The sequence below is a fragment of the Lacerta agilis genome, chromosome 9 (genome assembly GCF_009819535.1).
Source record: "Lacerta agilis isolate rLacAgi1 chromosome 9, rLacAgi1.pri, whole genome shotgun sequence".
Lineage (NCBI taxonomy): Eukaryota > Metazoa > Chordata > Lepidosauria > Squamata > Lacertidae > Lacerta > Lacerta agilis.
This window is the reverse complement of record NC_046320.1, coordinates 67,913,645-67,938,421: the sequence shown is the minus strand read 5'-3', so window position 1 is coordinate 67,938,421 and position 24,777 is coordinate 67,913,645. Positions and strand designations below refer to the sequence as shown.

Below are 24,777 nucleotides of genomic sequence, written 5' to 3'. Positions count from 1 at the left end.
CAGGACAAAACTGTATCCATGCACGCCCTAGCATTTTACTGTACACTGAAATATATACGGGACAATCCTGCGTTGTGCAGGACAGGTGGGTGCCATGTAGCTGCGTGGCGCTGGCGCCAAAACGCGTGGGTGCCCGGCCCCTCTTCGTGGGGGTGGGGTGGGGAGTTTTGTGGGTGCCACCCCCCCCCAAGGAGCTGGCACCTATGGGTGGCAACCGTAAGACTGGATGACCCTCGGGGTGTAGCAACAGGGGTCCCTCCCAAGTCTTAAGGAAGGGCCCTGTGGCTGGCAAACCACCGCCAGAGGCGGGGGAACTCTGCACGCGCTCAGGGACCCCCGTGCGCGCGGAAGCAGAGGAGGAGGAGGAGGGAGGCCGCTTGGCTGCGGCCCCGTTGGCTCCGTTTCTCCGCTTTTGCCGGCGCCACCACGGAGGCCCTTCGGAGCCAGGCCGGGACCCGAGGCCGGGCCGGCGGCGGCGGCGGGCCCGCCTGCGAGGAGGAGCCCGGCGGTGGGCGGTCCGTGGTCCGCGGAGGAGGAGGAGGCGGAGGCGGAGGAGGAGGCCGGGCCGCCGAGGAGCAGGCAGGCCGCCGGTCGTCGCCTCGCCGCCGCAGAGCCAGCAGCTGCCGTCGTCGCGGGGTCCGCAGGGCGACGCCGCCAGCACCGCCCGCAGCGAAGCCGAGAGCCCCGCTCGCCCCACCGACCGACCGACCGCCTGCCCGGCCGCCCGCTTCTCCCCCGGCACCGCAAGAGAGAGGTAGAGGCGGACCCCGGGGTGCCGGGCACCCACCAGCCGGCTCCCCTCTCCTCCAGGAGCTCCCCTTCCTCCTTTCCTCCTTTCCTTCCTTCCTTCCGCCGCCCCCTCCTTCAGGCAGCCCGTTTCTCTTCAGGGGATAGGGCCCCCCCACTCTCGAGAGGCAGGGGCGCCCCCACCCTGCTCCTTTCTCCGCAGTCTTGAGGCACCCCCAAAACAAAGAAACCCCCGAGGTACTCTTGAGGACCATTCTGGGGCGTCCCCCAAATCTTGGGGTACCCCGGAGATAACCATTGTGAGGTGCCCACCCCAATCCTGGGGTGATCTTGAGGAGCATTCTGAGGAGGAGCACCCCTCGGTCTTGGGGTGCTATTGAGAACCGTTATGGGGGGGCTCCCCCAAATATTGGGGTGCCCATTGAGAACCATGAGGAGGAGCACCCCGCAGTTCTGGGGTTCCTGTTGGGAACTATTCCGAGTAGCCCCTTCGATCTTGGGGTCCTCTTGAGAGCCATTTAGGAGGAGTGGGTCCTTCTTTCCTTTAGGTAGGGAGCCCCCCACTTCCCACAGTTTTGGGGAAGGGGCTCGTTATCGTTTTTTAAGGGGGAGCTTTGTGTGGGTTTTAAGGGGGAGCTTTGTGTGGGTTTGCAAGAGGAAGTAAAGACGCCCCCCTCCCCTCTGCTTTATCCTCAGCAAGGGCTTGGGAGTGGGTGAAGTCCTGTTTCTATTATTCCAGGGGGACCCCCTCCCCATTTCTAATATGATAGGGGATGTGTGGTGGCCTTATTCTCGCAAGAGGCAAAAAGCTCCCCCCCCAATTTTCAGGCGGGGGGGGGGAGAGTTCTCCAGTTATTTCTTGGGGTGGGTGGGCGGGCTATGTAGCCCCTCTCCTCAATATCTCCCCAGTCTCATGTCAATCTCTCCCCCCCCCTTTCTCTCTGTGTGTTTTACCTATTGTCATATGAGGTAGCAAAGCTCTCTTTCTCCCCCATCCCCTTTCACTTTGATCACTTATTAGGATTGTCGCTTTGGGTGGGTGGGAGAAATGGGGATGTTCTTATTTATTTAAAAGGGGGGGGGCTGTTGCACAGTTCCTCCCCCAGAATCTGCTTGGGAGCCTGGACTGCAGGGGGGTCCTGTTGGAGACTGAAGGTACCCATCCTCCCCTTTCTCTCCCACCCCTCCCCAATTTATTTATTTTTTTGTGGGGGGCGGGGGAAGAATAGCATTCCCCTTATCATTTCAGGTATTGAAGCCCCTGCCACCAGTATCTTCCATTCTCCCATTAGGTAGGGTGGTGTGCCTGGGGTGCTGCTGTTATTCTTTAAGGTGATGAGTGAACCCTTTTGTAAATGATTCCTGAGCCGCACTGAAGCTCAAGGTTGTGTGTATGCTTTTTTGGGGGGGTGGTGGTACATGGGGGCAGATGTTTGTTTTGTCCCGTACTGCAGACAAGTGCCACCCCATTTGTTTGACTGCTCGGATTGGGGACCAGAAACCTCCCTGCTAGTTACACCCACAGAGGATCTCCTTCCTTTTCTTTTCACCTTAGTTCCTAATGACACATCTCTCTATTTTTCTCCCTCCCTCCCTCCCTCCCACCGCCCCACCTCCTGCCTTTTTTCAGGATCATTTCCTCTTTCTGTGTCTGCATGAGAGCATGTGAGATTCCAATAGCAAGAGCAACAACATACCCAGCCCTTTCCCAGAGAATAAAGACTTCTTTATCCTCGCGTTAATTGCCCTCCGATATTATTTCTCTCTCTCCCCCTGCCAAATGTCACAAAAGATGAAATATGAGAGCAGTCAATTTCTGAAAGATAACATGTGTACGCTCATTTACAATCAGATGCACCGGGTTGCTTCTGCAAGGGATGCATGCGCTCAAAATGATGGACATAAAAGCAGAAAGAGGGGGTTTGTGGGGTTTTTAAAATTCACATGCACCAAGCTCCTCCCCCCCACCACTAAATTTACGGTATATTAAAACCAGAGCAAATATGAGGTTCTGTGCTGCTCTTTAATAGGTAGATGGTATTTGTGTGTGTCTCTGTGCTGTCTCCTCTTAGGTTTTCTCCTTTACACCCTGCTAATAGGTATCCCGTTTGCCTAAAATGTGAATGAGCATAGTAGGAGAGGTTGGCCAAGTAGTAGATTTCCCACATTCTCTCTCTCTCTCTCTCTCTCTCTCTGTGTGTGTGTGTGTGTGGATTTGAAGGAAGGAAAGAAGGCAGACATCTGCAAACAAAGCCTTGCTTCCCCCCCAATAGGACTGCTAGAGGAGGGTTTCGTCACTGGCTTCAGCGGCATCAGCCTGGCATGCTTTGTGCTGAGATAATGTGCTAGCCGGGCGTACGTACAGCATTATGTGCTGATGGAACCGTTCCAGAGAATGCCTCATCTGCGAGAGGGTAGTAGTTCAGCCAGCTCAAATTGCTGATGTGTATGAAAACAGCAGCGCCTGTGCAGTTAAAGCAGGCAAGAGGGGAAATAAGTCTTAGGCATATGCTCAAAATCTTCCATTAAACGTTTGATAACGAACTTAATCCATCGGTCGCATCTAGTCCGGTGCTCTGTTTCCGGCAGCAGAGAGAGCCTGGAACCTCGCAAATGGGACATTGAAGGTGTGTGTCCTTTTCCTTTGTTGTCCCTCAAAACGCCCCCCCCCCCCCAAGCACCTGGTATTCAGAGTGATGCTGTTTGCTGTGCCCTTTACCTGTCCTTGCTAATAACTGTTGGAAGACAAATTCAAGGATGATGGACCTTTTTTGGGGGGTGGGGGGTCATGTAAGGCTCAGCCTGCATGTATGGGGAGGTGTATAGGTTCTGGCAGCCGTTCTAATCTCTGCCCCCACTGCATTCCTGAGTCCCCCTGGGAATACATATTTTTTTGTTATTTTTTTAAAGCATGATGTGACTGTAGTTTTAGGGCTGCTGTGCAAATAGCAACCATGGAAGTGGGTGGGGGGCACCCACAGACAGCACACATTTTTCATCTCTGCTTTGCTGAGAAAAGGTGTCTCCCTGTGTGGATCAAGCCCAAGCCTTGTTGCACGTGGCAATACTAAGATTTACATAGCACATTTCAAGTACACATTTCAATGCACTCGTACATAAGCAATCTCAGTATCTCAGTCACGGTAATGATGCTTTATTAACACTGATAATAATAATAAGGGGTAAAATGGCCCAGATATATGGATTAGGCAGGTGAGACTTTACAGTGAAGGAGCTGGGCTGTTGCACGTTGCCTCTTATTTTATTTTATGTTTTACTGGCTACATCCAACTTTCTCCTGGTATCCTGGTAACACTCTCTTGCAGTGCAAACCTATATATGTCTGCTGGGAAGCAAGTCTCAGTAAGCGGGTCTAGGTTTGCAGCCTCATTCTCCCAGTAAGAACCTGAATTGCTGTCAATAACAGACAAAGGAACAACCGGTTAATTTCACCTTACTTTTGATTCCCCTGGATTTCCTAGAGTGAGTTAATAAATGTGGGTGTGTTTGGAGCCTACTGTTGAAGACCTTGCTGCGGATGATATTGTGATCGTAGTAACATGTGCAGCCCAAGCGTAGTCACATTGACCGATAAGTTCCACTGAGTTGAGTGGGACTTGCTCTCAAGCAAGCACACGCAGGATTGCAGTCTCGGTCTCTTGCTAGCAGCTGAACGCCATTGGTATAAGGCAAAAAATAACCATTTGGAACCAGGGAAGGAGCTGTGATGGTGTTGGGGTGCTGTTTGGAGCTGAGAAGCGCTCCTCTGTTTCTTCTGTGTTGTAAATCCCACATCCCATCTTGAAGCCAGTGTGGTGTAGTGGTTAAGAGTGATAGACTCGTAATCTGGGGAACCGGGTTCGTGTCTCCACTCCTCCACATGCAGCTGCTGGGTGACCTTGGGCTAGTCAGACTTCTCCAAAGTCTCTCAGCCCCACTCACCTCACCGAGTGTTTGTTGTGGGGGGAGGAAGGGAAAGGAGAATGTTAGCCGCTTTGAGACTCCTTCGGGTAGTGAGAAAGCGGGATATCAAATCCAAACTCCTTCTTCTTCTTCTTCTTCTTCTTCTTCTTCTTCTTCTTCTTCTTCTTCTTCTTCTTTCTTTCTTTCTTTCTTTCTTTTTATCTTTTAAAAGCAGCACCCCCTGTTAATACATGCTTGCATGTCATGTGTAGTTGACCTCTCAGTACTCTCTGCATGTGCTCATTTGGGGAAAGCGATAATGCCTCTCTTTTGGCTTCAGAAGGTTGCAGGTTCAGTCCTTGACATCTCTGAAACCCAGACTGTGTGTCTGTGTGGGTGGTACTTACTGGGTGATAGCAATAATAACAACAACAACAACAATAATAATATTTATATGCCACCCGTCTGACTGTGTTGCCCTAGTCACTCTGGGAGTCTCCCAACAAGAAATTAAGGTGTAAGGGAGTTTCCTATTAATCTGCATAGCTGTCAACTTTCCTTTTTTTGCAGGAAATTACCTTATTCCAGCGCCGTTTCCCAATGCAAAAAAAGGAAGGTTGACAGCTCTGTTAATCTGCTCTTTTACTTTCTCATTTGCTACTAAGACCAAAGTTTAGGTCAGAAGGCTGTCCTCCTTTTCACCCTGTTAATCTCATGTTTGCATAGTGTTGCTTTGCTTGGTGTGAAGCATTATAGTTAAATAATAACGTGTGAGGTTAAGTTAAGGACACAGTGGAGCTATAGGATTTGGTAGGTTGTAAAAAAAAAGCTCGTACTTCTTTTAAATCTATTATCTTGTTTTTGCATTGACGCTGATCATTCTTTGTGCTATGTATCGAGCTTTCTTTCATTTTCAAACAGTGCCCTGGCAGGATAGGTGCCAATCTGTAAACGATATTAAAAAAATAATACTGTAATACATTACTAATGGTTGGAGGTGGTTCATAACACTTGTTCCATTTTACAGATGGAAAACTGGGGCTCAGAGCACAAGGGCTGGCCCGGTGAGTGCACAGCTAATTTAGAATTACCTCAGCTGATCTGTTGCAGCTGAAAGAACGCAGTCTTGTTTACAGCTGACTAGATATTTAAAATATTACAGTATTTAAACATTTGGAGGTACTTGGTTAAACAGCATATTGGTGGATTATCCAAAACACAATGTCCTAATCAAAACAGCTGTTAACCAATATGGCCGCAATTTTAAGCACACTTGCTAGAGTGTAAGCCTTACTGAACTTTGCGGGAATATATTTCTGCATAAATATGCTTAGGACCATGCTGCCAGTTGATGTTTTAGCTAAAGGTGGAAAATTGCAGGCGCTCGATGACTGCTAAATAAGGTTTATGCTTAGGGATGTCAATATCTTGTGGACCCAGGTTTTTAATCAATTTTCTCACTTGGATATGGTGTTTTGGTGTCTTCTAAAAATGGAAAATGTCGTCTAACAAGCAAAAAAAAAAAAAAAAAAAAAGCCTTGGTTTTCCAAGAGAGTGTAATCTAACTGAGCATCTAAACTCCTGCTCTCCTGCTCCTCTTGTTATACATTAACATTTCGAGAAAAGGTCAGCACATTTAAGTCAATTGATAGGTCAAATACTGTCAGTCGACCGGTCAGTTGGCCACCTGTTTAATGATCAGGGTCAGATATTGCCAATATTCCACGAAGGCATGGATGTTCTGCTCTTGGATGGCTCTCGACATTTCATCACGATCTTTTATTTTGCCAGCAAGGAGAGTCGTGAGGGGATCTTTCCCCCAAGTCAGGCAAACACCGAGCAGCAGTGGAAATCTTAATATGAGAGCAACCCACTTGGATTGGACTGAAGTCCCATCTAGTCCGCCACTCTGTTTTTCCATTGTGGCTAGGCAGAAGCTGCCAGGAAGCCCAACAGTAGAACTCGAAGGCAATATTCGTTGCCCTCTGTTGCCACCCTGCAAGTGGTATTCATGTTGCCTCAAAATCTGGGAAGCTCCATTTATCTGAATCTGTCCGATCTCCCTTTTAAAGGTCATCTGAGCCGTTACAGCCCTCGTCACATTTTGCGGCAACAAATTTGGTAAATTTATTATTGTGCTGTGTTAGGAAGTATTCCACTTTGTGTTCTGAATCTATTGGCGGGCAGTTCCATTGTGTGATCTGCGGAACTAGTACTACAAGACAGGGAGAAAAACTTCTCTCTATTCATGTTTTTCCATGCTATGCATAATTTTATAAACCTGTGTTTTGCAGCCCCTTAGTCATTTCTTAAAAAAACAACAAAATACCCCAAACACTTTAGCTTCCGCTCCCTGATCATTTTTAGTTGCCCTCTTTCCACACCTTTTCCAGCTCTCTGATCATCTTTTTGAGCTGGAGGGACCAGAACCACACGTTATATTATAAATGAGATTGCATTTATCAGTTTCACCACATTTTTAACTTGGTTTGATTGCAACACAGCCATAGTTAACTATTTTGGTTTTGTGATTAGCATGCACCATGAAGGAAGCATTTAGTTTTTGTTCTGATAAAACAAATGCTTTAAAAATCCTTGCCTTTTCTTTAACTGATGCCGGAATACCCAGTACCAAATTCTTTCTTGATGGGTTAAATGCCCAACCATATTTTGAGAGCATTTAGGGGGTGGCGCTATGGTCTAAACCACAGAGCCTAGGGCAGCCACCCCCAAACTTCAGCCCTCCAGATGTTTTGGACTACAATTCCCATCATCCCTGACCACTGGTCCTGTTAGCTAGGGATCATGGGAGTTGTAGGCCAAAACATCTGGAGGGCCGCAGTTTGGGGATGCCTGGCCCTAGGGCTTGCCGATCAGAAGGTTGGTGGTTCGAATCCCCGCGATGGGGTGAGCTCCTGCTGCTCAGTTCCAGCTCCTGCCCGCCTAGCAGTTCGAAAGGATGTCAAAAGTGCAAGTAGATAAATAGGTACCGCTCTGGTGGGAAGGTAAACGGCATTTCCGTGCGCTGCTCTGGTTCGCCAGAAGCGGCTTAGTCATGCTGGGCACATGACCCGGAAGCTGTATGCCAGCTCCCTCGGCCACTAAAGCGAGATGAGCACCGCAAGCCCAGAGTCGTCAGCAACTGGACCTAATGGTCAGGGGCCCCTTTACCTATTGTAACTTAAGATCAAGTGAGAGAACATAATGATTGATGTTATCTCATGTATATTTTGGCCTAAGGGCTTTGGCTTTTAAATTTACAATGCTGCCCTATCTTATGTCCACTTGCATGTAAGTCTTAGCGAGTTCAATGAGACATACAGGTATGCTTGCATAGGATGGCAGCCTTAATTTATTTCATTTAACTTAGAGATGGAGAATCTGGTGCCCCCATCGGCCCCAATAAGCATGGACAATATTTTTTTTTTTGGGGGGGATGCATTTATTTTCCAACAGCATCTGGAGCAGGGGTCAGCAAACATTTTCATCAGGGGGCCGGTCCACTGTCCCTCAGACTTTGTGGGGGGGCCGGACTATATTTTGAAAAATATAAATAACCTGCAATCCGGTCCCGCAGCTGCCCCCGGACCTGGAGGAGGAACACACTCTGCACGTGCTCAGGAGTGCGTCTCGGTGCCGCCTGCTCACTGGCGTTGTTGACGAGCAGCATCCACTCCATCAGCCCATCCTTGCAGAGCTCCCAGGGGTCGGCGCCAGCGTCGCCGCCCGCTCAGTGGTGTCCGCGGCTTTGGAAGTCAATCCCCGTGCGGCGAGGCATCCGGTTTAGCTCAGCGCGGGGAGTGACTGAGCGGGCGGCAGGGTTCGCCGGCTGGATTTACGAGCCTGGTGGGCCGCATCCGGCCCCCGGGTCATAGTTTGCCGGCCCCTGATGTGGAGGCTTACAGGTTCCCCTTTCCAGGCTTAAGAAGACAAGAGTCTGTCTCTGACATTAGGGTCTTAGATGCAATCTAATTTTGTAATATTTGGATTCCGTTTCCTTCAGGTACTTTTTAGCATTAACGCCAGGGTTCTTAGCATTTTGAATCTTTCTTTTCTACATGAACCACTTTTTCTACCCATTTAAATTCTTCTTCTCTGAAAGGTGACCTTGTGACAGCTGTTACTGAGAGAGGGAGAGAGAGCGGCTTGTGCATATCTCATCGGTAATTTCCACGTCAGACGTGTGCTTTTGCAAATCGAAGCGTATTTGAACGATGAAAAAATACCTGGTCGTGCCCCACAGCCAAAGTGGTTACTCTTCCATTTACTTCAAGGATTTGCCAGCCTCCTGGAAAAGCTGGTTGTATTCTGACACGGCTTCAGAGGCATTCTGTGGAGAGCAGGCAGTGATTGAACACTGGGCTTTGTGTTTTGAGCAAATACATCTCCTTGGGGCCCACCTTTCTTCAAAGCCCTTGCTTAACCTCCACTCTTCTACAACCACAGCAAACTTCAACAAACACACCCCTTATTATCCTTGCTTCTCCCAACAGCCTCTTTTCTGTTCTCTTCTTACTTTAGAGTCACACCTCAACAGTGTAAGGCAGGGATTTTTTTGGGGGTGATGCTGTAAAGCAATGCCCCACTAAATTACGCAATGTAGGGAACATTTATTTATGTAAGTGGGAAATCATCACCACTTGCTATTGTAATCCAACCCATATCTGGCGGCAGGTTTTGCCTAGTGTGATGCAGAGCCTGGAGTTACAGGCTGGTTTGTGCAGGAATCCACGAAGGTGAATATCTGAAGCCTCCGAGTGCCTGTAGCATCCACTGAGCGCCTTCCCCCAGCCCTCTGAGCAGCATTATTGCCTGGTCTGGCAGCAAAGAGAAATAAGGGTGCTGTGGAAGTCATACAAACCAGTTCCTCTCTGTTGCAAGAAGATTGCGGGTCCTGACAGAGGTTGGTCTACGCTGCTGTTGAGATTTCTGGAAAGAGGCACCCTGCGAGTGGCTGTAGCAGCTGTCAGAGCTGCTAGCTACTACAGTCACCCAGAGGCATCCAGCTATGTGGAGTCTTGATCATGGGTTGCTGTGGAGACCATTTCTAGGTTATTCCGTTTCCATAAACTTTAAAGTTAAAGTGGGTGGAACTGGTACTTAGGTGTAGTCCTGTCTTTATATGATGTGATATTATAATTTATTAAATCTGTATACCGACCTTGATCTGTAGATCTCAGGGGGGTTCACAGCATAAAACTACAAGATAAAAACATAACAACAACAACAACAACAACAACAACAACAACACCTCAAACCAATAAATCCCCCTCCCACAAACACATTCAAAAGGGCATAGGATGTAAATCCGATCAACCAATGGCCTGGTTGAAAAGGAACGTTTTTGCCTGGTGCCTAAATATGTATAATGAAAGCACCAGGCGAACTTCCCTGGGGAGAGCATCCCACGATGGGGAGCCACTGCAGAAAAGGCCCTGTTCTCGTGTTGCCACCCTCCAGACTTGGGGGCACAGGAAGAAGGGCCTCAGTAGATGATCTCAGGGTCCGGGTAGGTTCATATGGAAAGAGGTGGCCCTTGAGGTATTGCGGTCCTGAGTCGTTTAAGGCTTTATAGGTCAAAACCAGCACTTTGAATTGGGCCCGGAAACTAATTGGTAGCCAGTGCAGTCGGACCATGATCGGTGTAATATGCTCAGACCGTCTTGCTCTTGTGAGCTGCCTGGCCGCTGAATTCTGCACCAGCTGAAGAAGGGCCGGGCCTTAAATGATGTTTGCCGGGTCCACATAGGCTCATATGGAGAGAGGTGGTCCTAGATTATGTCGGCAGGGGTGCTGTGGGTTTAGTTTCCCCAAAATGGCAGACTGTGATCCCCTCCGTCCCTAATCATCCACAGCTGGGACCTTAACATCCTCTGCCTTTTGCTGTGTAAGCAAAAGAACCACATGAGTGTTGCAGGGGCATCGACGGCTATGCGCAGAGCCACATGTTGCAACTCTTGCCCGAGTGTACGGTTTTCAAACTGCTGATAAGCTCTCTGTGCATTGAAAGGGGAAGAAGCTTTAGTCAGCAGTCTCCTTGAAATGTTAGATATTCTAAAGGGGATTTTTTTTTAAAGTTTAAACATGTGATTTCCCTCCTCCCATCCTTATCACTCCCTTGATTAAAAAACAACAACACAGTCGCCATTCCCAGGGGGCTAAGGTGGTTGCCCTCTTTCAAATTCCTACCCACTGGAATTTGGGTAGGTCTAGTAGTAGCTGCTCCATCCCTCCTTATATTTTATTCAAATGAGGACCACCTGATCTAATTAGCTGCTTTATCAGCTGGGGGAAGCTAGCCAGGGATTTAGATTTGGAGTAACCTCAGGAGGAAGGAGCCCACTCCATGAGCTTGAGGGGAGCCCCAGCGGATCTGCTGGTGCCTATGACAAGCAGCTGAGTGAGTTTGGCAGCAGGGCCAGGAGGCCAGGGCAGAACCGCCCTGCACCATTTGACCTAACAAATCCCACGCTCCCAAGTAAACGCAAGTCGATAAACTACAAAAAATGGTGCTTGGGGTGGGGGTGGGCCTTGCTCCAAGGAGGCTCGGCAGCCATGTGGCTTATGGCTGATGTCTTGCGCAACAGGCCACACACCATCCACCATTTTCTGCTTGCTTAAAATTGCCATTCAGGGACCACAAGTGTTTCCACAAGCTTGTTGTTGTTGTTTAGTCGTGTCCGACTCTTCGTGACCCCATGGACCAGAGCACGCCAGGTACTCCACTGTCTTCCACTGCCTCGTCCCCTTCTCCTTGTGCCCTCCATCTTTCCCAACATCGGGGTCTTTTCCAGGGAGTCTTCTCTTCTTATGAGTTGGCCAAAGTATTGGAGCCTCAGCTTCAGGATCTGTCCTTCCAGTGAGCACTCAGGGCTGATTTACTTCACGAGCTTACGGCCTCAAAAGGCTGAAGGCAAAACCCCAGAAGTGCTGCGCTGCAGCTTGTAAGCTGCAATCCCAATTAACATTCCGTATCAAAGGCCCGAAACATGTCATTTAGGTCTGCTTTTTTAAAACGACACATAAAAAGAAGAGGATCTGCTTTGGACATGCTTTGGCCTTTATACCCACACACAGGCACACACTTGATGTTTGTCGGCCTTGATCACGAATGCTTGTGAGACTCCTGAAAGAGCTAAATGTGGTTTTTATCCTGTTCCTCACATATCTCCTTATTTTGGGAGTGAAAACATTTTCTTGGAAGATGCGCCTGTTGAATTACCTAATCTAATTCACGTAGCAGGCTGCCAGCGTGCAGGTAATTAGGCTATTCAAGGAGGACGATCCTCATTTCAGCGGATAAAAATGAAATAACAAGAATCTGGGGCAGTATTCTCTTAGCACAAGGCTGGGACCTGCTGCCCGGGAAGAAGGGTGCTCAGCCCTCTTCCCAAACAGAGGAGAATTGTTGTTGTTCAGTCGTTCAGTCGTGTCCGACTCTTCGTGACCCCATGGACCAGAGCACGCCAGGCACGCCTATCCTTCACTACCTCTCGCAGTTTGGCCAAACTCATGTTAGTAGCTTCAAGAACACTGTCCAACCATCTCATCCTCTGTCGTCCCCTTCTCCTTGTGCCCTCCATCTTTCCCAACATCAGGGTCTTTTCCAGGGAGTCTTCTCTTCTCATGAGGTGGCCAAAGTACTGGAGCCTCAACTTCAGGATCTGTCCTTCTAGTGAGCACTCGGGGCTGATTTCTTTGAGAATGGATAGGTTTGATCTTCTTGCAGTCCATGGGACTCTCAAGAGTCTCCTCCAGCACCATAATTCAAAAGCATCAATTCTTCGGCGATCAGCCTTTATGGTCCAGCTCTCACATCCGTACATTACTACTGGGAAAACCATAGCTTTAACTATACGGACCTTTGTCGGCAAGGTGATGTCTTTGCTTTTTAAGATGCTGTCTAGGTTTGTCATTGCTTTTCTCCCAAGAAGCAGGCGTCTTCTAATTTCGTGACTGCTGTCACCATCTGCAGTGATCGTGGAACCCAAAAAAGTGAAATCTCTCACTGCTTCCATTTCTTCCCCTTCTAATTGCCAGGAGGTGATGGGACCAGTGGCCATGATCTTAGTTTTTTTGATGTTGAGCTTCAGACCATATTTTGCGCTCTCCTCTTTCACCCTCATTAAAAGGTTCTTTAATTCCTCCTCACTTTCTGCCATCAAGGTAGTGTCATCAGCATATCTGAGGTTGTTGATATTTTTTCCGGCAATCTTAATTCCAGTTTGGGATTCATCCAGTCCAGCCTTTCGCATGATGAATTCTGCATATAAGTTAAATAAGCAGGGAGACAATATACAGCCTTGTCGTACTCCTTTCCCAATTTTGAACCAATCAGTTGTTCCATATCCAGTTCTAACTGTAGCTTCTTGTCCCACATAGAGATTTCTCAGGAGACAAATGAGGTGGTCCGGCACTCCCATTTCTTTAAGAACTTGCCATAGTTTGTTGTGGTCGACACAGTCAAATGCTTTTGCGTAGTCAATGAAGCAGAAGTAGATGTTTTTCTGGAACTCTCTAGCTTTCTCCATAATCCAGCGCATGTTTGCAATTTGGTCTCTGGTTCCTCTGCCCCTTCGAAATCCAGCTTGCACTTCTGGGAGTTCTCGGTCCACATACTGCTTAAGCCTGCCTTGTAGAATTTTAAGCATAACCTTGCTAGCGTGTGAAATGAGTGCAATTGTGCGGTAGTTAGAGCATTCTTTGGCACTGCCCTTCTTTGGGATTGGGATGTAGACTGATCTTCTCCAATCCTCTGGCCACAGAGGAGAATAGGGCGGCACAATGACGACCCTTGTAGCTGGCAGACAAGATGCAGCCTTGGGTGGCCAGATCCTGCCACAAATGCTAGGAGCCCAGTTTTTATGCCCTTTTGTCTGGTCAACAGAGCAGAGCCTTCAGCCTGTTGCACCTGATCTTGGGGCGTTGGGGTTGGTGGGGCTCTGGAGAAGGCAGCCTTCGAGTCGGAGTCGGGTGTGAAGATCTGCAGTCACAGCTTGGCCCCGGTGGTCGGTACGCATGCAGTTGCAGCCAGAATCGCCAGGTCGATCAAAACAGAAATGTAGCACTGCTGACATTTTGGATTATGAACGTGCAAAGCCCTTGCAGCTTTGAACTTGGCTGACCCCCACCGGCACCCTGTGAGTCACGCTGCCATTTCCCTTCATGGTTTTCAGTGAAGCTAGGGGCAAGAGCTTGTGAACCCAAAGGCACCAGGCAAAAATCTATGTCTTTCCTGCCTCCTCTATTCTTTTTAAAAACTGAGTAATGGTGTTTATGGCCTGAGGCCGACGGGAAGTTCACCAGAACTATATAGACAATATATGCTTATATATATATTTGTTTTGCAGCTGCTATTGTATTAGCTCTTTCAAAATTGTGCAACCCAGGCAGTCGTACAGGATATTTAATGGCGTTTTGGCTTTTCACAGACCCAAAGTGTACCATGCCTCCTGCAAGGGCCCAATTGCATAGCAATGATACCATACAGTAGAGGTGGGGAAGTTTTTTTCATCCTGAGGGCTATATTTCCTCCTGGCCAGCTTTCTGAGGGCCACATGCAGGGGCTGGGCGGGGTCAGAAGAAAGTGAGCGGAGCAACGAATGTGAACGTTACCTTTGTGCAATAGTCTGTTCCCCATACACACTCACATACCCCAACCCCACCCTCTGTTTTTCAGCAAGTCTAGCATAAACACTCGGGGGTAAAGCAGATGTGGTCTGGAGAGAATTCCAGGGGCCAGACGTGGATTTGGAGGGCCACATATAGCTCCCAGGCCTGAGATTCCCCAACCTGTCATATCCAGCAATGGGATTTTAGCAGAATGCTTTTAAGCGGTCTAGCTGAAAGCCTTAAGCCTAGCAAACCACTCCAAAACGTCTTTATAAGATGCTACTTTATTTAGGGGGTCACTTTACCAGCAGAAAAGTGCATTGGAAAATGAAACATTGGTGATCATAGCAATATGTAACAGAAATCAGAGACCTCCTAGAGTCAGTCGGGACAGCTAATCCATGGCCCAGTGAGAGGAATGTGATTAATGTAATAAACAAAATCTCCCCTTACAAAAATGGAAGTTTCAGTAGGACACACAGGAGTTTCTGGATAGGGAATGATGTTGATATTTGGGGGGTGGGTGGGGTGAGAGTGCTAATCTGTGGGGTTTTTGGACGGAAAATGTGCTGGTCTGTATCTGAAAGCCATAAAATGGAAGTGCCTTAGAAAGCATTGGGGCAAACCCAAGTGAGCTCTATGCACATAGTGTTATTAGATGTTCTAGAAGGCCCGAGTGACTTTCATTTTCTCTTCTTCTGCATGGTTGGGCAGAGCTTAGCCCTTTTAGCAGCTTAAAATGATTCGGGTGGAGATAGGTGTTGCCTTTGAAGCTCATGCCACATTAATACTGGTTAGTTCCCAAGATGCTGAAAGAGCAAAAAATAACATGTCTGTTATGGCGGACTTTGTCAAAAGCCTTACCAAAATCAAGATAAACTACTGTACGTCCATAGCATTCCCCTGATCCACCATGATTGTAACTCTGCCAAAGCTTATTTAGGATCATAATTTGTCCAGCTTCAGAAGGAGTTAAGAATGCTGGTTGTATGGTAGCTTTTGTTCTGTGCTTGCAGCTAGGAGGTAAGGTAGAATACTTTTTAAACTAGTCATGGATTGAACTAACTGCTTCTAGCCATAGGCAAATAGGAAATCCAGGCAGGTGAGTTAAGAGGCCTGGTGAAGGAGGGTAGGATTGCTCTTTCCGGAAGGAAAGTCCCTTTCTTTTGCAACCAGCATCAAAATGCAAAGGTCAGGAGGGACAGAGTGGCTCCCTTCCTTTTAAATAGCCCATTAGGAGGCTAAGAGAAGCTGAATGGGGAACATGGAAATACAGGTGAATAGTAGGCTGTAATTTGGTTGTCACTATTGGGAAGTAAACATTAGTTTTCTGAATGCTTTTCAGGAAAAAAAAATCAGTGGTGCATTCTCAGGCTTGTAAAGATCTGATTGCACTAGAACCTAGAAATCATTGCTTTTTGTAGCGCTTCATAACTCCTTTCTAAGAACATTGAGCGTGAACAAAACGAGAAGTTGAGAAGCTTTTTGGTTACTCTTGAGAGGGGAAAATAAAAGGCAGAGGAACAAAACAGAGCCCTGCTTAGCGCACAACAGTTGGTATTAAAATGCAAGTTCAAAAATGCCAAAAGGAAATAACCTAATTAACACATGGGATGTATTGCCAAGTAATGTGGTTGCAAGCCAAGAATTTAGCAGGGTTTTGATCAGATATGATTGCATAATCAGATAACATCCACTCCGGTGTATTTACAACGAGGAGCTGTTTCTGAGGGCATAAGAAGCCGCTGCGTCAGAAGACAAGCCAGGTTGTCTTCAAAGCAGAGAGCATTTTTTTCTGGGGAAGGGAAAACAGCAACTGCTTGGCTTTCGGCAGCGCAGCGAAGTTTGCCGAAAACGTTCCTCATTAGAAATGCGATGTGCAGGCTGATGCTCTTTCTCTCGCTTCCCTTCAGAACGTCTTTGTGAGCTAAGGTAGGGCTATGCCTGTTAAACAGACGGAAACCTGTGGGCTGCTTCTTGGTCCGACTTCCCCTATGCATGTTTTTATTTAGGGTGTACGTCGAGAAGGTGACTTGGAAGGAGAGTCGGAGTGGAACCTCCGAGCTACATATCCCTGCAGAACTTGGGGCACGGGGGAAAGTTGCAGGTTGGGGCATGATTAATTGCAACTCCGGAATTTCTTGTAGCGTTGCAATTAACGAATGGGCCCTCGTCACTTTCCGCTATACGTTCTCTTGGTAGCTCCTTCGTTTTCTCACGCTCAGCTATACTTGTAGAAAAAGCCTGAGACTTTGGAAATAATGGGTTGTACCGAAGTTTAGTCATGTGAGTTGGCCTGTTGAAATCCGTGGGACTGAGCATAGTCATCCCTGACTTAAATCCCCTTGATCTCGGTGGGTCTGCTGTAAGCATGGTGAAATCTGGTTCCAACCTGATTGCTGCAGCCTGGAGGAGTTCACCAAAAGCTTCAAACACATGTGTAACTGCTTCTTTAGGGTTTTCTCTGCAGTGATTCACACACAGAAAACCACAACGTTTTTTTTTTGTTTTAGAGACCTACTCAGAAACCTTAAGAGAACGTTGCTTGGTGCAGGGATTGTGACCAGTGAGTCTGGGAACTTAAGAGTTGCATTGTAATGACACGTCTAAGGGTTACCTGTGATTGTAGGAAATTTTGATATGTGTGCATACTTTTTTTGGGGGGGGGGTAAGTTGCTCTGAGCAAAAAAGCAATGAATAATAATAATAATAATAATAATAATAATAATGTCAAGGCACTGTTACACACACTACTCTTCCCCAGAGAGTGTGACATTTTAGGGCTTAAGTTAGTTTAGTTTCTTCCGGAGGGAGAGATAACAGAATCATAGAATTGCAGAGTTGGGTCGGAGGACCATCTAGTCCCAACCCCTGCAATGCAGGAATCTTTTGCCCAAGCCTTCCCCAACCTGGTGCATCGGACCGCAACTCCCAATAGTCCCAGCCAGCAGTGTTGCTCGCTGAGGCTTGCTGGGAGTTGTAGTGCAGAACATCTGGAGGGAAACGGGTCTGGGGATTCTGCTGAGCTGTGCCTGGCAGTGGCTTTCCAGCGTCTCTGGAGGTCTGCTGCCATGGCCCACTTTTAACTGGAGAGGCCAGGGATTGAACCTGGGACCTTCTGCACATACGCAGCATGTGCTCCACCACTGCTGCCCGCCCACATCCAAACCACGATGCAGTGCTGCTCTTAACTCTTTCACAATCCCTGCTGCTCAATTTGGCCACCTGCAAAACATCCAAACGGCATAGCTAAGTATCTGAGTCCACATGAGGCTTACTCTTCTCCCTTCCTGCAAATCCCCCCCATAGCACAGAAAGCATCTGGACCTCAGTTCAAAGGTGGCTTTGAAGATTGGATTGGTGTAATGGTTTAATTTCATTTGAGGCTGCACTTGTTTCCTCTTGATCTTTCAAGGCTGCTATGCAACAGCTGAGAAGCCTGTTCATCTGCATGGTGTTTGGTGGCGACTGTCTTTAAATTTGTCTTGGAACAGGTGATATAAAATTCCTGGATCTTTTCCTCTGTGCTACCTGAGAACCTGGGAGTGTTCCAGTGCTGCGAGAGCAGTACCCACGGTCCATTGCCGCATGATGGATGGTTGCGTGTTGTGGCTCGACAGTGGAGAGCTCTACCCGTATTTTTCTGCACGCCATCTCTTTAAAAAAAGGAAAAATCAGGGTATAAGAGCGCTCCAGCACCTGAGTAGGGATGAAAACAGCTTGAAAAATAAAATGAAAAGGAAGAGAAAACTCGCATGAAACGGTCAGGCATTTCTGTGTGCAGAGTTGGGGCGGCATTGCCTGCTGGAGCAATACACTGGGAGAGATCTCTGCTTCTAAAATAATCAAAAAAGAAAAATGCAATTAAAAAAAACACCCGGCAATAAAACTTAAAGCAATCATAAAACGGTTCGAATAAGGCATATGTGTGAATGATTGCTTATCGTAAGCTCCCAAGGAAGAACTCATGTGTACTTAACTTCTGGGATTTTCTGTTGCAAGTTGTCAGGATCGGCCGCCAGCTTAGATGGCTTTGGAAAAATGGCTGATATAAATCATGGAGGATAAGTTGATTAACTGTTGTCACTCATGGAAGTTCAGTGCTCAAGAGGAGGTATACCGCTAAGTCAGTGGTTCTCAGACTTTTTGCACTTTCAGAATAAAAAATTGCCTGTGCCACACTGATTTCTTAATTGATAAGAAATACACTGGAAAACACAACTAGGACTGTCCTCAGTATCATTTGATGGTCTTGCTCTCATTTTGAAAAAATACCTAGCCATAGTCTGCAGTTATTTTTTTAATACCATGCTATACTATACTGAAATGTTTAAATGTTCTGTAGATTGTCCTTGAATCTCCCCCCACCCCCGCACTTGCCACCCTCTCCTGCCACACCAGTGTGGTGCGCCAAACCCGTTGAGAACCATTGCCTTAAGTGCTACACAGAATCCTAGAATGCGGGAATGTCAACTAGATCATCATCTCCTTCTTTGGAGGTCTTTAAGCAGAGGCTTGACAGCCATCTGTCAGGAATGCTTTGATGGTGTTTCCTGCTTGGCAGGGGGTTGGATGGATGGCCCTTGTGGTCTCTTCCAACTCTATGATTCTATTATCATTGATAGATGGCCACCCAATCTCTGCTTAAAAACCTCCGAGGAATGGGAGTCCACAACCTTCTGAGGGAGTCTCCACTGTTGAGCAGCTCTTAATGTCAGAAAGTTCTTTCTGATGTTTAGTTGGAATCTCCTTTCTTGTCCCTTGAAGCCATTGGTTCGGGTCCTACCATCCGGAGCAGGAGAGAACAAGCTTGTTCCCTCTTCTATACGACAGCCCTTGAGATATTTGAAGATGGCTCTCATATCTCCTCTCAGTCTCATCTTTTCCAGGCTAAACATACCCAACTCCTTCAACCATTCCTCATAAGGCTTGGTTTCCAGCCCCTTGACCATCTTGTTTACCCTCCTCTGCACACGTTCCAGCTTGTCAACTTCCTTCTTAAATTGTTGACAATGTTGGGAGCCAGTAACAGGGCAGAGCTTCTAGGTGGCATCTGCCCAGCCTCTGTTGCAAGTACAAATCTGGATTTGATAGAACTTTGCTGCAACTCAGCAGGACTCTTCTAATGTTCTTAGCACTCTTGGAATACGTGCCTGGGAGATTTTGGGCTCTGCACGCTCTCCTGAATAGCGATGGATGCGCTGACTGGCCTGGGAAAAGGAATGGCACTTTCCCGGTAAATATTGTGATTTGAGCGCTGGGAAAACGTGATCTCCAGCAGTTCTGAAGAAAGTGTTCCGTGCGACAGCTGTGTGTGTGTTGGCACCTGCCGTTTCCTCTCGCTGGCTTCCAGACCCCGAGCATCTTGTGAATTCCACCCGCCTCGCTTCTTCCTCACACCCAGCTGATTTCACATTGGTCCCTGCCTTTTATTTTCAGCTGAGTCACAACGCTGAGCAGCAACGGTTCGTTTTAAAATTTAAACGACTGCGCAAACAAGCCGCACAATTCAGCATTGCCAAGCTAAGCAGTTTTGGACGCTGCCATTTTTTTTTTAAAAAGGGTTTACCGGTACTTGAGAATTGCTTCCAGTCCCAAAACCAGCCTGTAGAAAAGGCCGGTCTTTGACTCCCTCTCCTTTCTCCTTGAGGTGATGCTGACAAAGGAAAGAGTATCCTGTCACAGCCCTGCGGTCCCTTTGCGGGCAACTCTTTCATTTTCCTAAAGAAGGTTGTGAAGGACGACGAAAAGTCCTTTTATAGACCGGCAGACTTTGCTTCCTCCCGAGTCTTTGAAAAAGAGAGAGCAAAATGTCCAACTGGAAAGACTTCGCTCATGTGCAAATTTCCCCTCCCTTTCAAGAAATAATAAGGAAGTTGACCCCGGGGAAAGTCGCCCATTCTCTTTTGGGTCAGCGTTTCTACGGTTTGCTGCTCAAAACAACGCAGGTCAGAATGGTTGGGCAGGAAGAGGCCAAAGAAAAGGCCGCCACATTCACTGAGAGCCAATTTGCTCCAGTGTTCCTTCCTTTGAAACACGACTTCTTCTAGTAATGCATTATAGACCAGTGGGTGTTTTCAGACCTCAGACGACCCGGTCTGTAGAACAGGGGTAGCCAATGCAATGTCCTCCAAAAGCTCCCATCAGTCCCACTCAACATGGCCAATCACCTGGGAGTTGAAGTCCAAAGCAACTGGGGAGGACTACACTGGCTACCCCTCCTGCAGAATAAGTTATCATCTCCTTTTGGTCTCCTTCCCCCTCTGTGCATTTCACCCCCTCTTCTGCTCACTCCTGCCTTTATCCTTCTCTTTCAAATGGTGATGGCATCAACCTTTCATTAGGTTCCGACTCACCAGTTGCTGATAGATGGGGTGGAGTTGATGGGTGGAAGTCAGTGTTGCGCTAGCCATCGTTCTATCAGTGCGAGCATTTCTGCTTGCCAGACTGAGTCATCTTCCCTCTCCTCCCCACTGTGCCCTCTTCCAGGGCATCTCCCCACCTAAGCAGATTTGGAGAGGATTCAAGAATCGAAGGGGACAAAGAACAGGGGGAAAGCCCTATTGCACTAGCCAGACTAGTTACACTCTTCCGTTAGCTCAGCAACTTAGCTGAACCCAGCCCGGCACTTTTTAAACATTTCCCTAGACTTCCAAATATTATGTGTTTCACCCATGTTACCATAGAGTTGGATAAAGGAACTCAAAGAGAGCGCCCCCTAGTTTGGCTCCCTGCCAGTGCAGGAGACCTGCTGATACAGCATCCTGTTTAAAAATGTCTGTAGGTTGTGTATGTTTTGTCGGAAATATGTGTATGTATTATAATTTGAAACAATAAAATAAAGTATTTTTATTTTTTTTAAAAAAGATACAGCATCCTTTCCCTTTTGCTGAAGAGATTGCACACAGAGAGCTGTATCCAACTAAGCTGTTCTCGGAGTAGACCCATTAAAATTAATGGACCGAAGTTCACTGTGCCCATTATTTTCAGTGGGTCTACTCTGAGCAGGACAGACAGTGGAGACAAGCCATGTCTGCTCCTCCGCTTTTCCCTGAGCTGATCTCTCCAGTTCTGTTTCCTTTTCTTACGATGGCCCTATTTTTTGGATTTCAACTGCAGGTCCTGCCTCTTTCTCTCCTCTTCCTAATCCCCAGCTGGACTGGATAATGAGCTCCACTTTTGCTGCTAAGTGACCAGGCCCTGAACCCAGTTGTTGGCCCTCACCTCATGTGTTCCTTTGCCAGACGTTCCTCTGACTTAGGCCACTTACATGTCGTCATTTTCTGAGATCTGAGGGCCCTTGTAGAACATACTCAGTGATGGGAAGGGGGCGGGGGAGAGTTATTTGGCATGATTCACGCCTCTTTACCTGGCAGAACATGCCTTAATTTGAGTGTTTGGAGGCTTCTGCCTGTTCTGAGCCGTGTTTTGGAAGTGCCCCTTGGCAGGTAATACGCTCTGCCCATATGGTAGCAATCAATTCCACCCTCATAGTCAGAAGCGTTCAGACCATATGTTAAATAAACTTCTGCTTGTCAACAACTTCGCTGGGGTTTTGTGCATGCGTGTGTTGGAATTGAAAGTGGCTAGGAACAAGTTCGCTTTGCCCCAGGGGCATGGCACCAGTGAAACTAGCTGGAGAGCAGTGGTGGGAATCTGCAAGGCTTTGATCAACATTTATATTAATAGTTCTTCAGCCCAGAATTTATTCAGTTCCTCTCTCCCTCGCTCCTTTCAAGTAGTGAGTGCTTGTGGGAGAAGCTGCCTGTGTGGCGTCCGGTGCCAGAGGTTGGCAGAGTTGGGCATTTGTTGGGGCCTCCCCCAGCAGTTAAAGGGCTCACTCCCCAAGAGCATTCTTGATTCTTGCGTTCTTAATTCTTGCTTGACTCTATCTAGGGCCAGTCTGGCTAAGCCCCACATGTGAGGTGCGTATCCAAATCCTCTTTGTGTTCTTCAACTGGGGGCACTCTCTGAGTTTGCATGTTCCTCTAGGCCCTGCCACATCTGGACTGTTTATGGGGTCCTCTTGGGCAGAGATGCCCAAAGGCTTCCTAGAAGCTGACGCCATCCCTGGCTGATGAGCTTATTATTCTGTTAGCTAGAAAGTGTTTCCTGGCAGCTGAGATGTGCCACCTTCTACTTGGGAGCAGCAAGAAGCTTTCGGGGTGCTTGCAGCAAGAGATGGCAAAATGATGGTGTGCCTGTGTGTGTGTTGAAGTGAGGGAGGTTAGGCCAATATGAGGTCTGCAAAACTGTATGTTGTGAACATGTCATACGATGTAAGTGCGATTTTAATGTGTTTTGCAGTGTAATCCATGCCACGAGCAGTGTTACAAACTCAGATATATAAGCTAGGCGCCAAATGGCTCCTTAAACCAAGGTTGCAGTTGCCAAAACAGAACGTCCAGTTGCCATACAGGGCCAGACAGTTTGAAAATTGTATTTTTCAATATGACTTTTGGGTTCCTGAAATTGGTTCTGATTGTGCAGCTAAAATACTGCAGATAGAATTCTAAAGGATGTGTTGTTAGCGTGTGAAAATAGGCAGGATCCAAGGATCCACAGGAATGCACCTCCAGATGGTGGAGACGTCAGGCGCCATCTTGGTGCCTACGCATCTTCAATTGGTCACAAGTGGTTCATAGCCGGGTACAAAATGCGCCTGGCAAATTTTGAATGCTGGTCACGAGCCCCATAGTGATGTTGGGTTTGGGCTTGGTTGGCAAGCTATGATGGTTCGGGGAAGTATTAACAGGGCTGAATTGTAGGAACCTAAGTTGGAAGAGTGTTGTGACGCGGGTGGCGCTGTGGGTTAAACCACAGAGCCTAGGACTTGCTGATCAGAAGGCTGGCGGTTCGAATCCCTGCGGAGGGGTGAGCTCCCGTTACTCTGTCCCTGCTCCTGCCCACCTAGCAGTTCGAAAGCACCTCAAAGTGCAAGTAGATAAATAGGTACCGCTTCGGCAGGAAGGTAACCAGCGTTTCCATGCGCTGTTCTGGTTCGCCAGAAGCGGCTTAGTCATGCTGGCCACATGACCCAGAAGCTGTACATCGGCTCCCTCGGCCAGTAAAGCGAGATGAGCGCCGCAACCCCAGAGTCGTCCGCAACTGGACCTAATGGTCAGGGGTCCCTTTACCTTTAAGTTGGAGGAGGGAGAGCAGGGATGCCAGCTCTCCCCTTACCCGGTGGAGGGCGGCGACAGCTTTGATCAGCCAAGAGGGGAGGCTGAACAGGAGGTGGCAGTGACTGAATAGGAGCCTGAGCCCGAGAGTGTAGTCTTGTTCCCCAGAACCATGTGCCATCTATGCAGATGGGAGCAGACCCACATACCCCAGTAGCATGTGGCCTTGCAATCCCGATATTCCCATAAGAAGAATGAGAGTTCTTGCAGGTGAATGCACTGTGTCTCATCTTTGAAAGCTTGGCAGGAGGGAAGAGCAACTTGCTGGGACGTTTTCATTGCTACCGTCCCATTCCAAACTTCTTGCTCTTCTCTTTATGATTCCTTAATTATGATTCCTGAGCACTGCGGCTTCTGCTGAGCCTGTACCATTAATTGCCTGAACAATGATCTTTCTTACTTCCAAGTAAGAGTTTTTTCTGCATGTATTGGGTGGGAGCCAAGACAGTACACAGGGCTTTACCGCAGACAAGACAAATAGAGCCCTGCCCTGACAAGCTTACAGTCTGAATTTCAACATCCTGTGTCTGAATGTTCCTGGCTGGGAAACAGTCAAACATCAATTAAAACAGCAGGAAAACAGATAAGCAGATAAAGCTCCTGATATTTATATAAACAGCCTGTTATTTTTACCGGCTCTTTTTTATCTGTGTTTATATTGACTGTGTTTTTGGATTTAGAATTTTATGATTGCATCCCACCCTGATACCATGTATTGATGAAAGGTGGCTTCAAAACATTTTCAACAAATAAATACATTAAAAATATATATCAGCACATCAGCTGTAACCCAATATTCCATCCCAGCTGTTATTTATTTCATGCCCGATTCACTTTTCCTGTGGTCGTGCTGGTCTGCCTCAAAAAAATCATTCGTAAAGACATTTCCTCGTTGGAATGTGTTCATTAAACAGTTTTACCGGTACATCCTGCCATTTCCACCACTTAGGCCTTTGAGGCGGCTCAGTGAAGTTGCTTACTGTCTCAGCGGTGGGACTTCCACATGTAGATCTTATCAGTGCTGGAAATTCCCCAGGCGCCAGGCGCGTTTTGCAACTGACGCTGGTCCAATTGTGACCACGTGGAGATACCTGGATGCCCGGCTGGCGACTGGCATCTCCATCTGGCTGGCCCATCCATCCTTCTTAAGCAGGTAAGCGGAAGAGCTTATTAATTGCATTCATATCCCACCCTTTCCCCCAGGGAATACATGGCTCACTCCCCTCCTCGGTTAATCCCTACAACGACCCTGCTAAGTAGCTTAAGAGGCCGTGACTGCCCCAAGGTCACCCAGTGAGCATCATGACGGAGTGGGGATTCGAACCCTGATCTC

The 24,777-nt window shown here is 47.7% G+C and overlaps 1 protein-coding gene across 2 annotated transcripts in view; it reads left to right on the top strand.

The window, feature by feature from the left end:
* Nucleotides 1-576: 576 nt before the first annotated feature.
* SMOX (spermine oxidase) overlaps nucleotides 577-24,777 on the top strand; it is a 49,987-nt gene continuing 25,786 nt past the window's right edge. Inside the window, exon 1 of one of the 2 annotated variants that reach the window (XM_033160960.1) lies at nucleotides 577-754. The gene's annotated coding sequence lies outside the window, so the exon portion shown is untranslated. The remainder of the gene's footprint in view (nucleotides 755-24,777) is intronic. The other variant, XM_033160961.1, reaches the window with a different exon arrangement.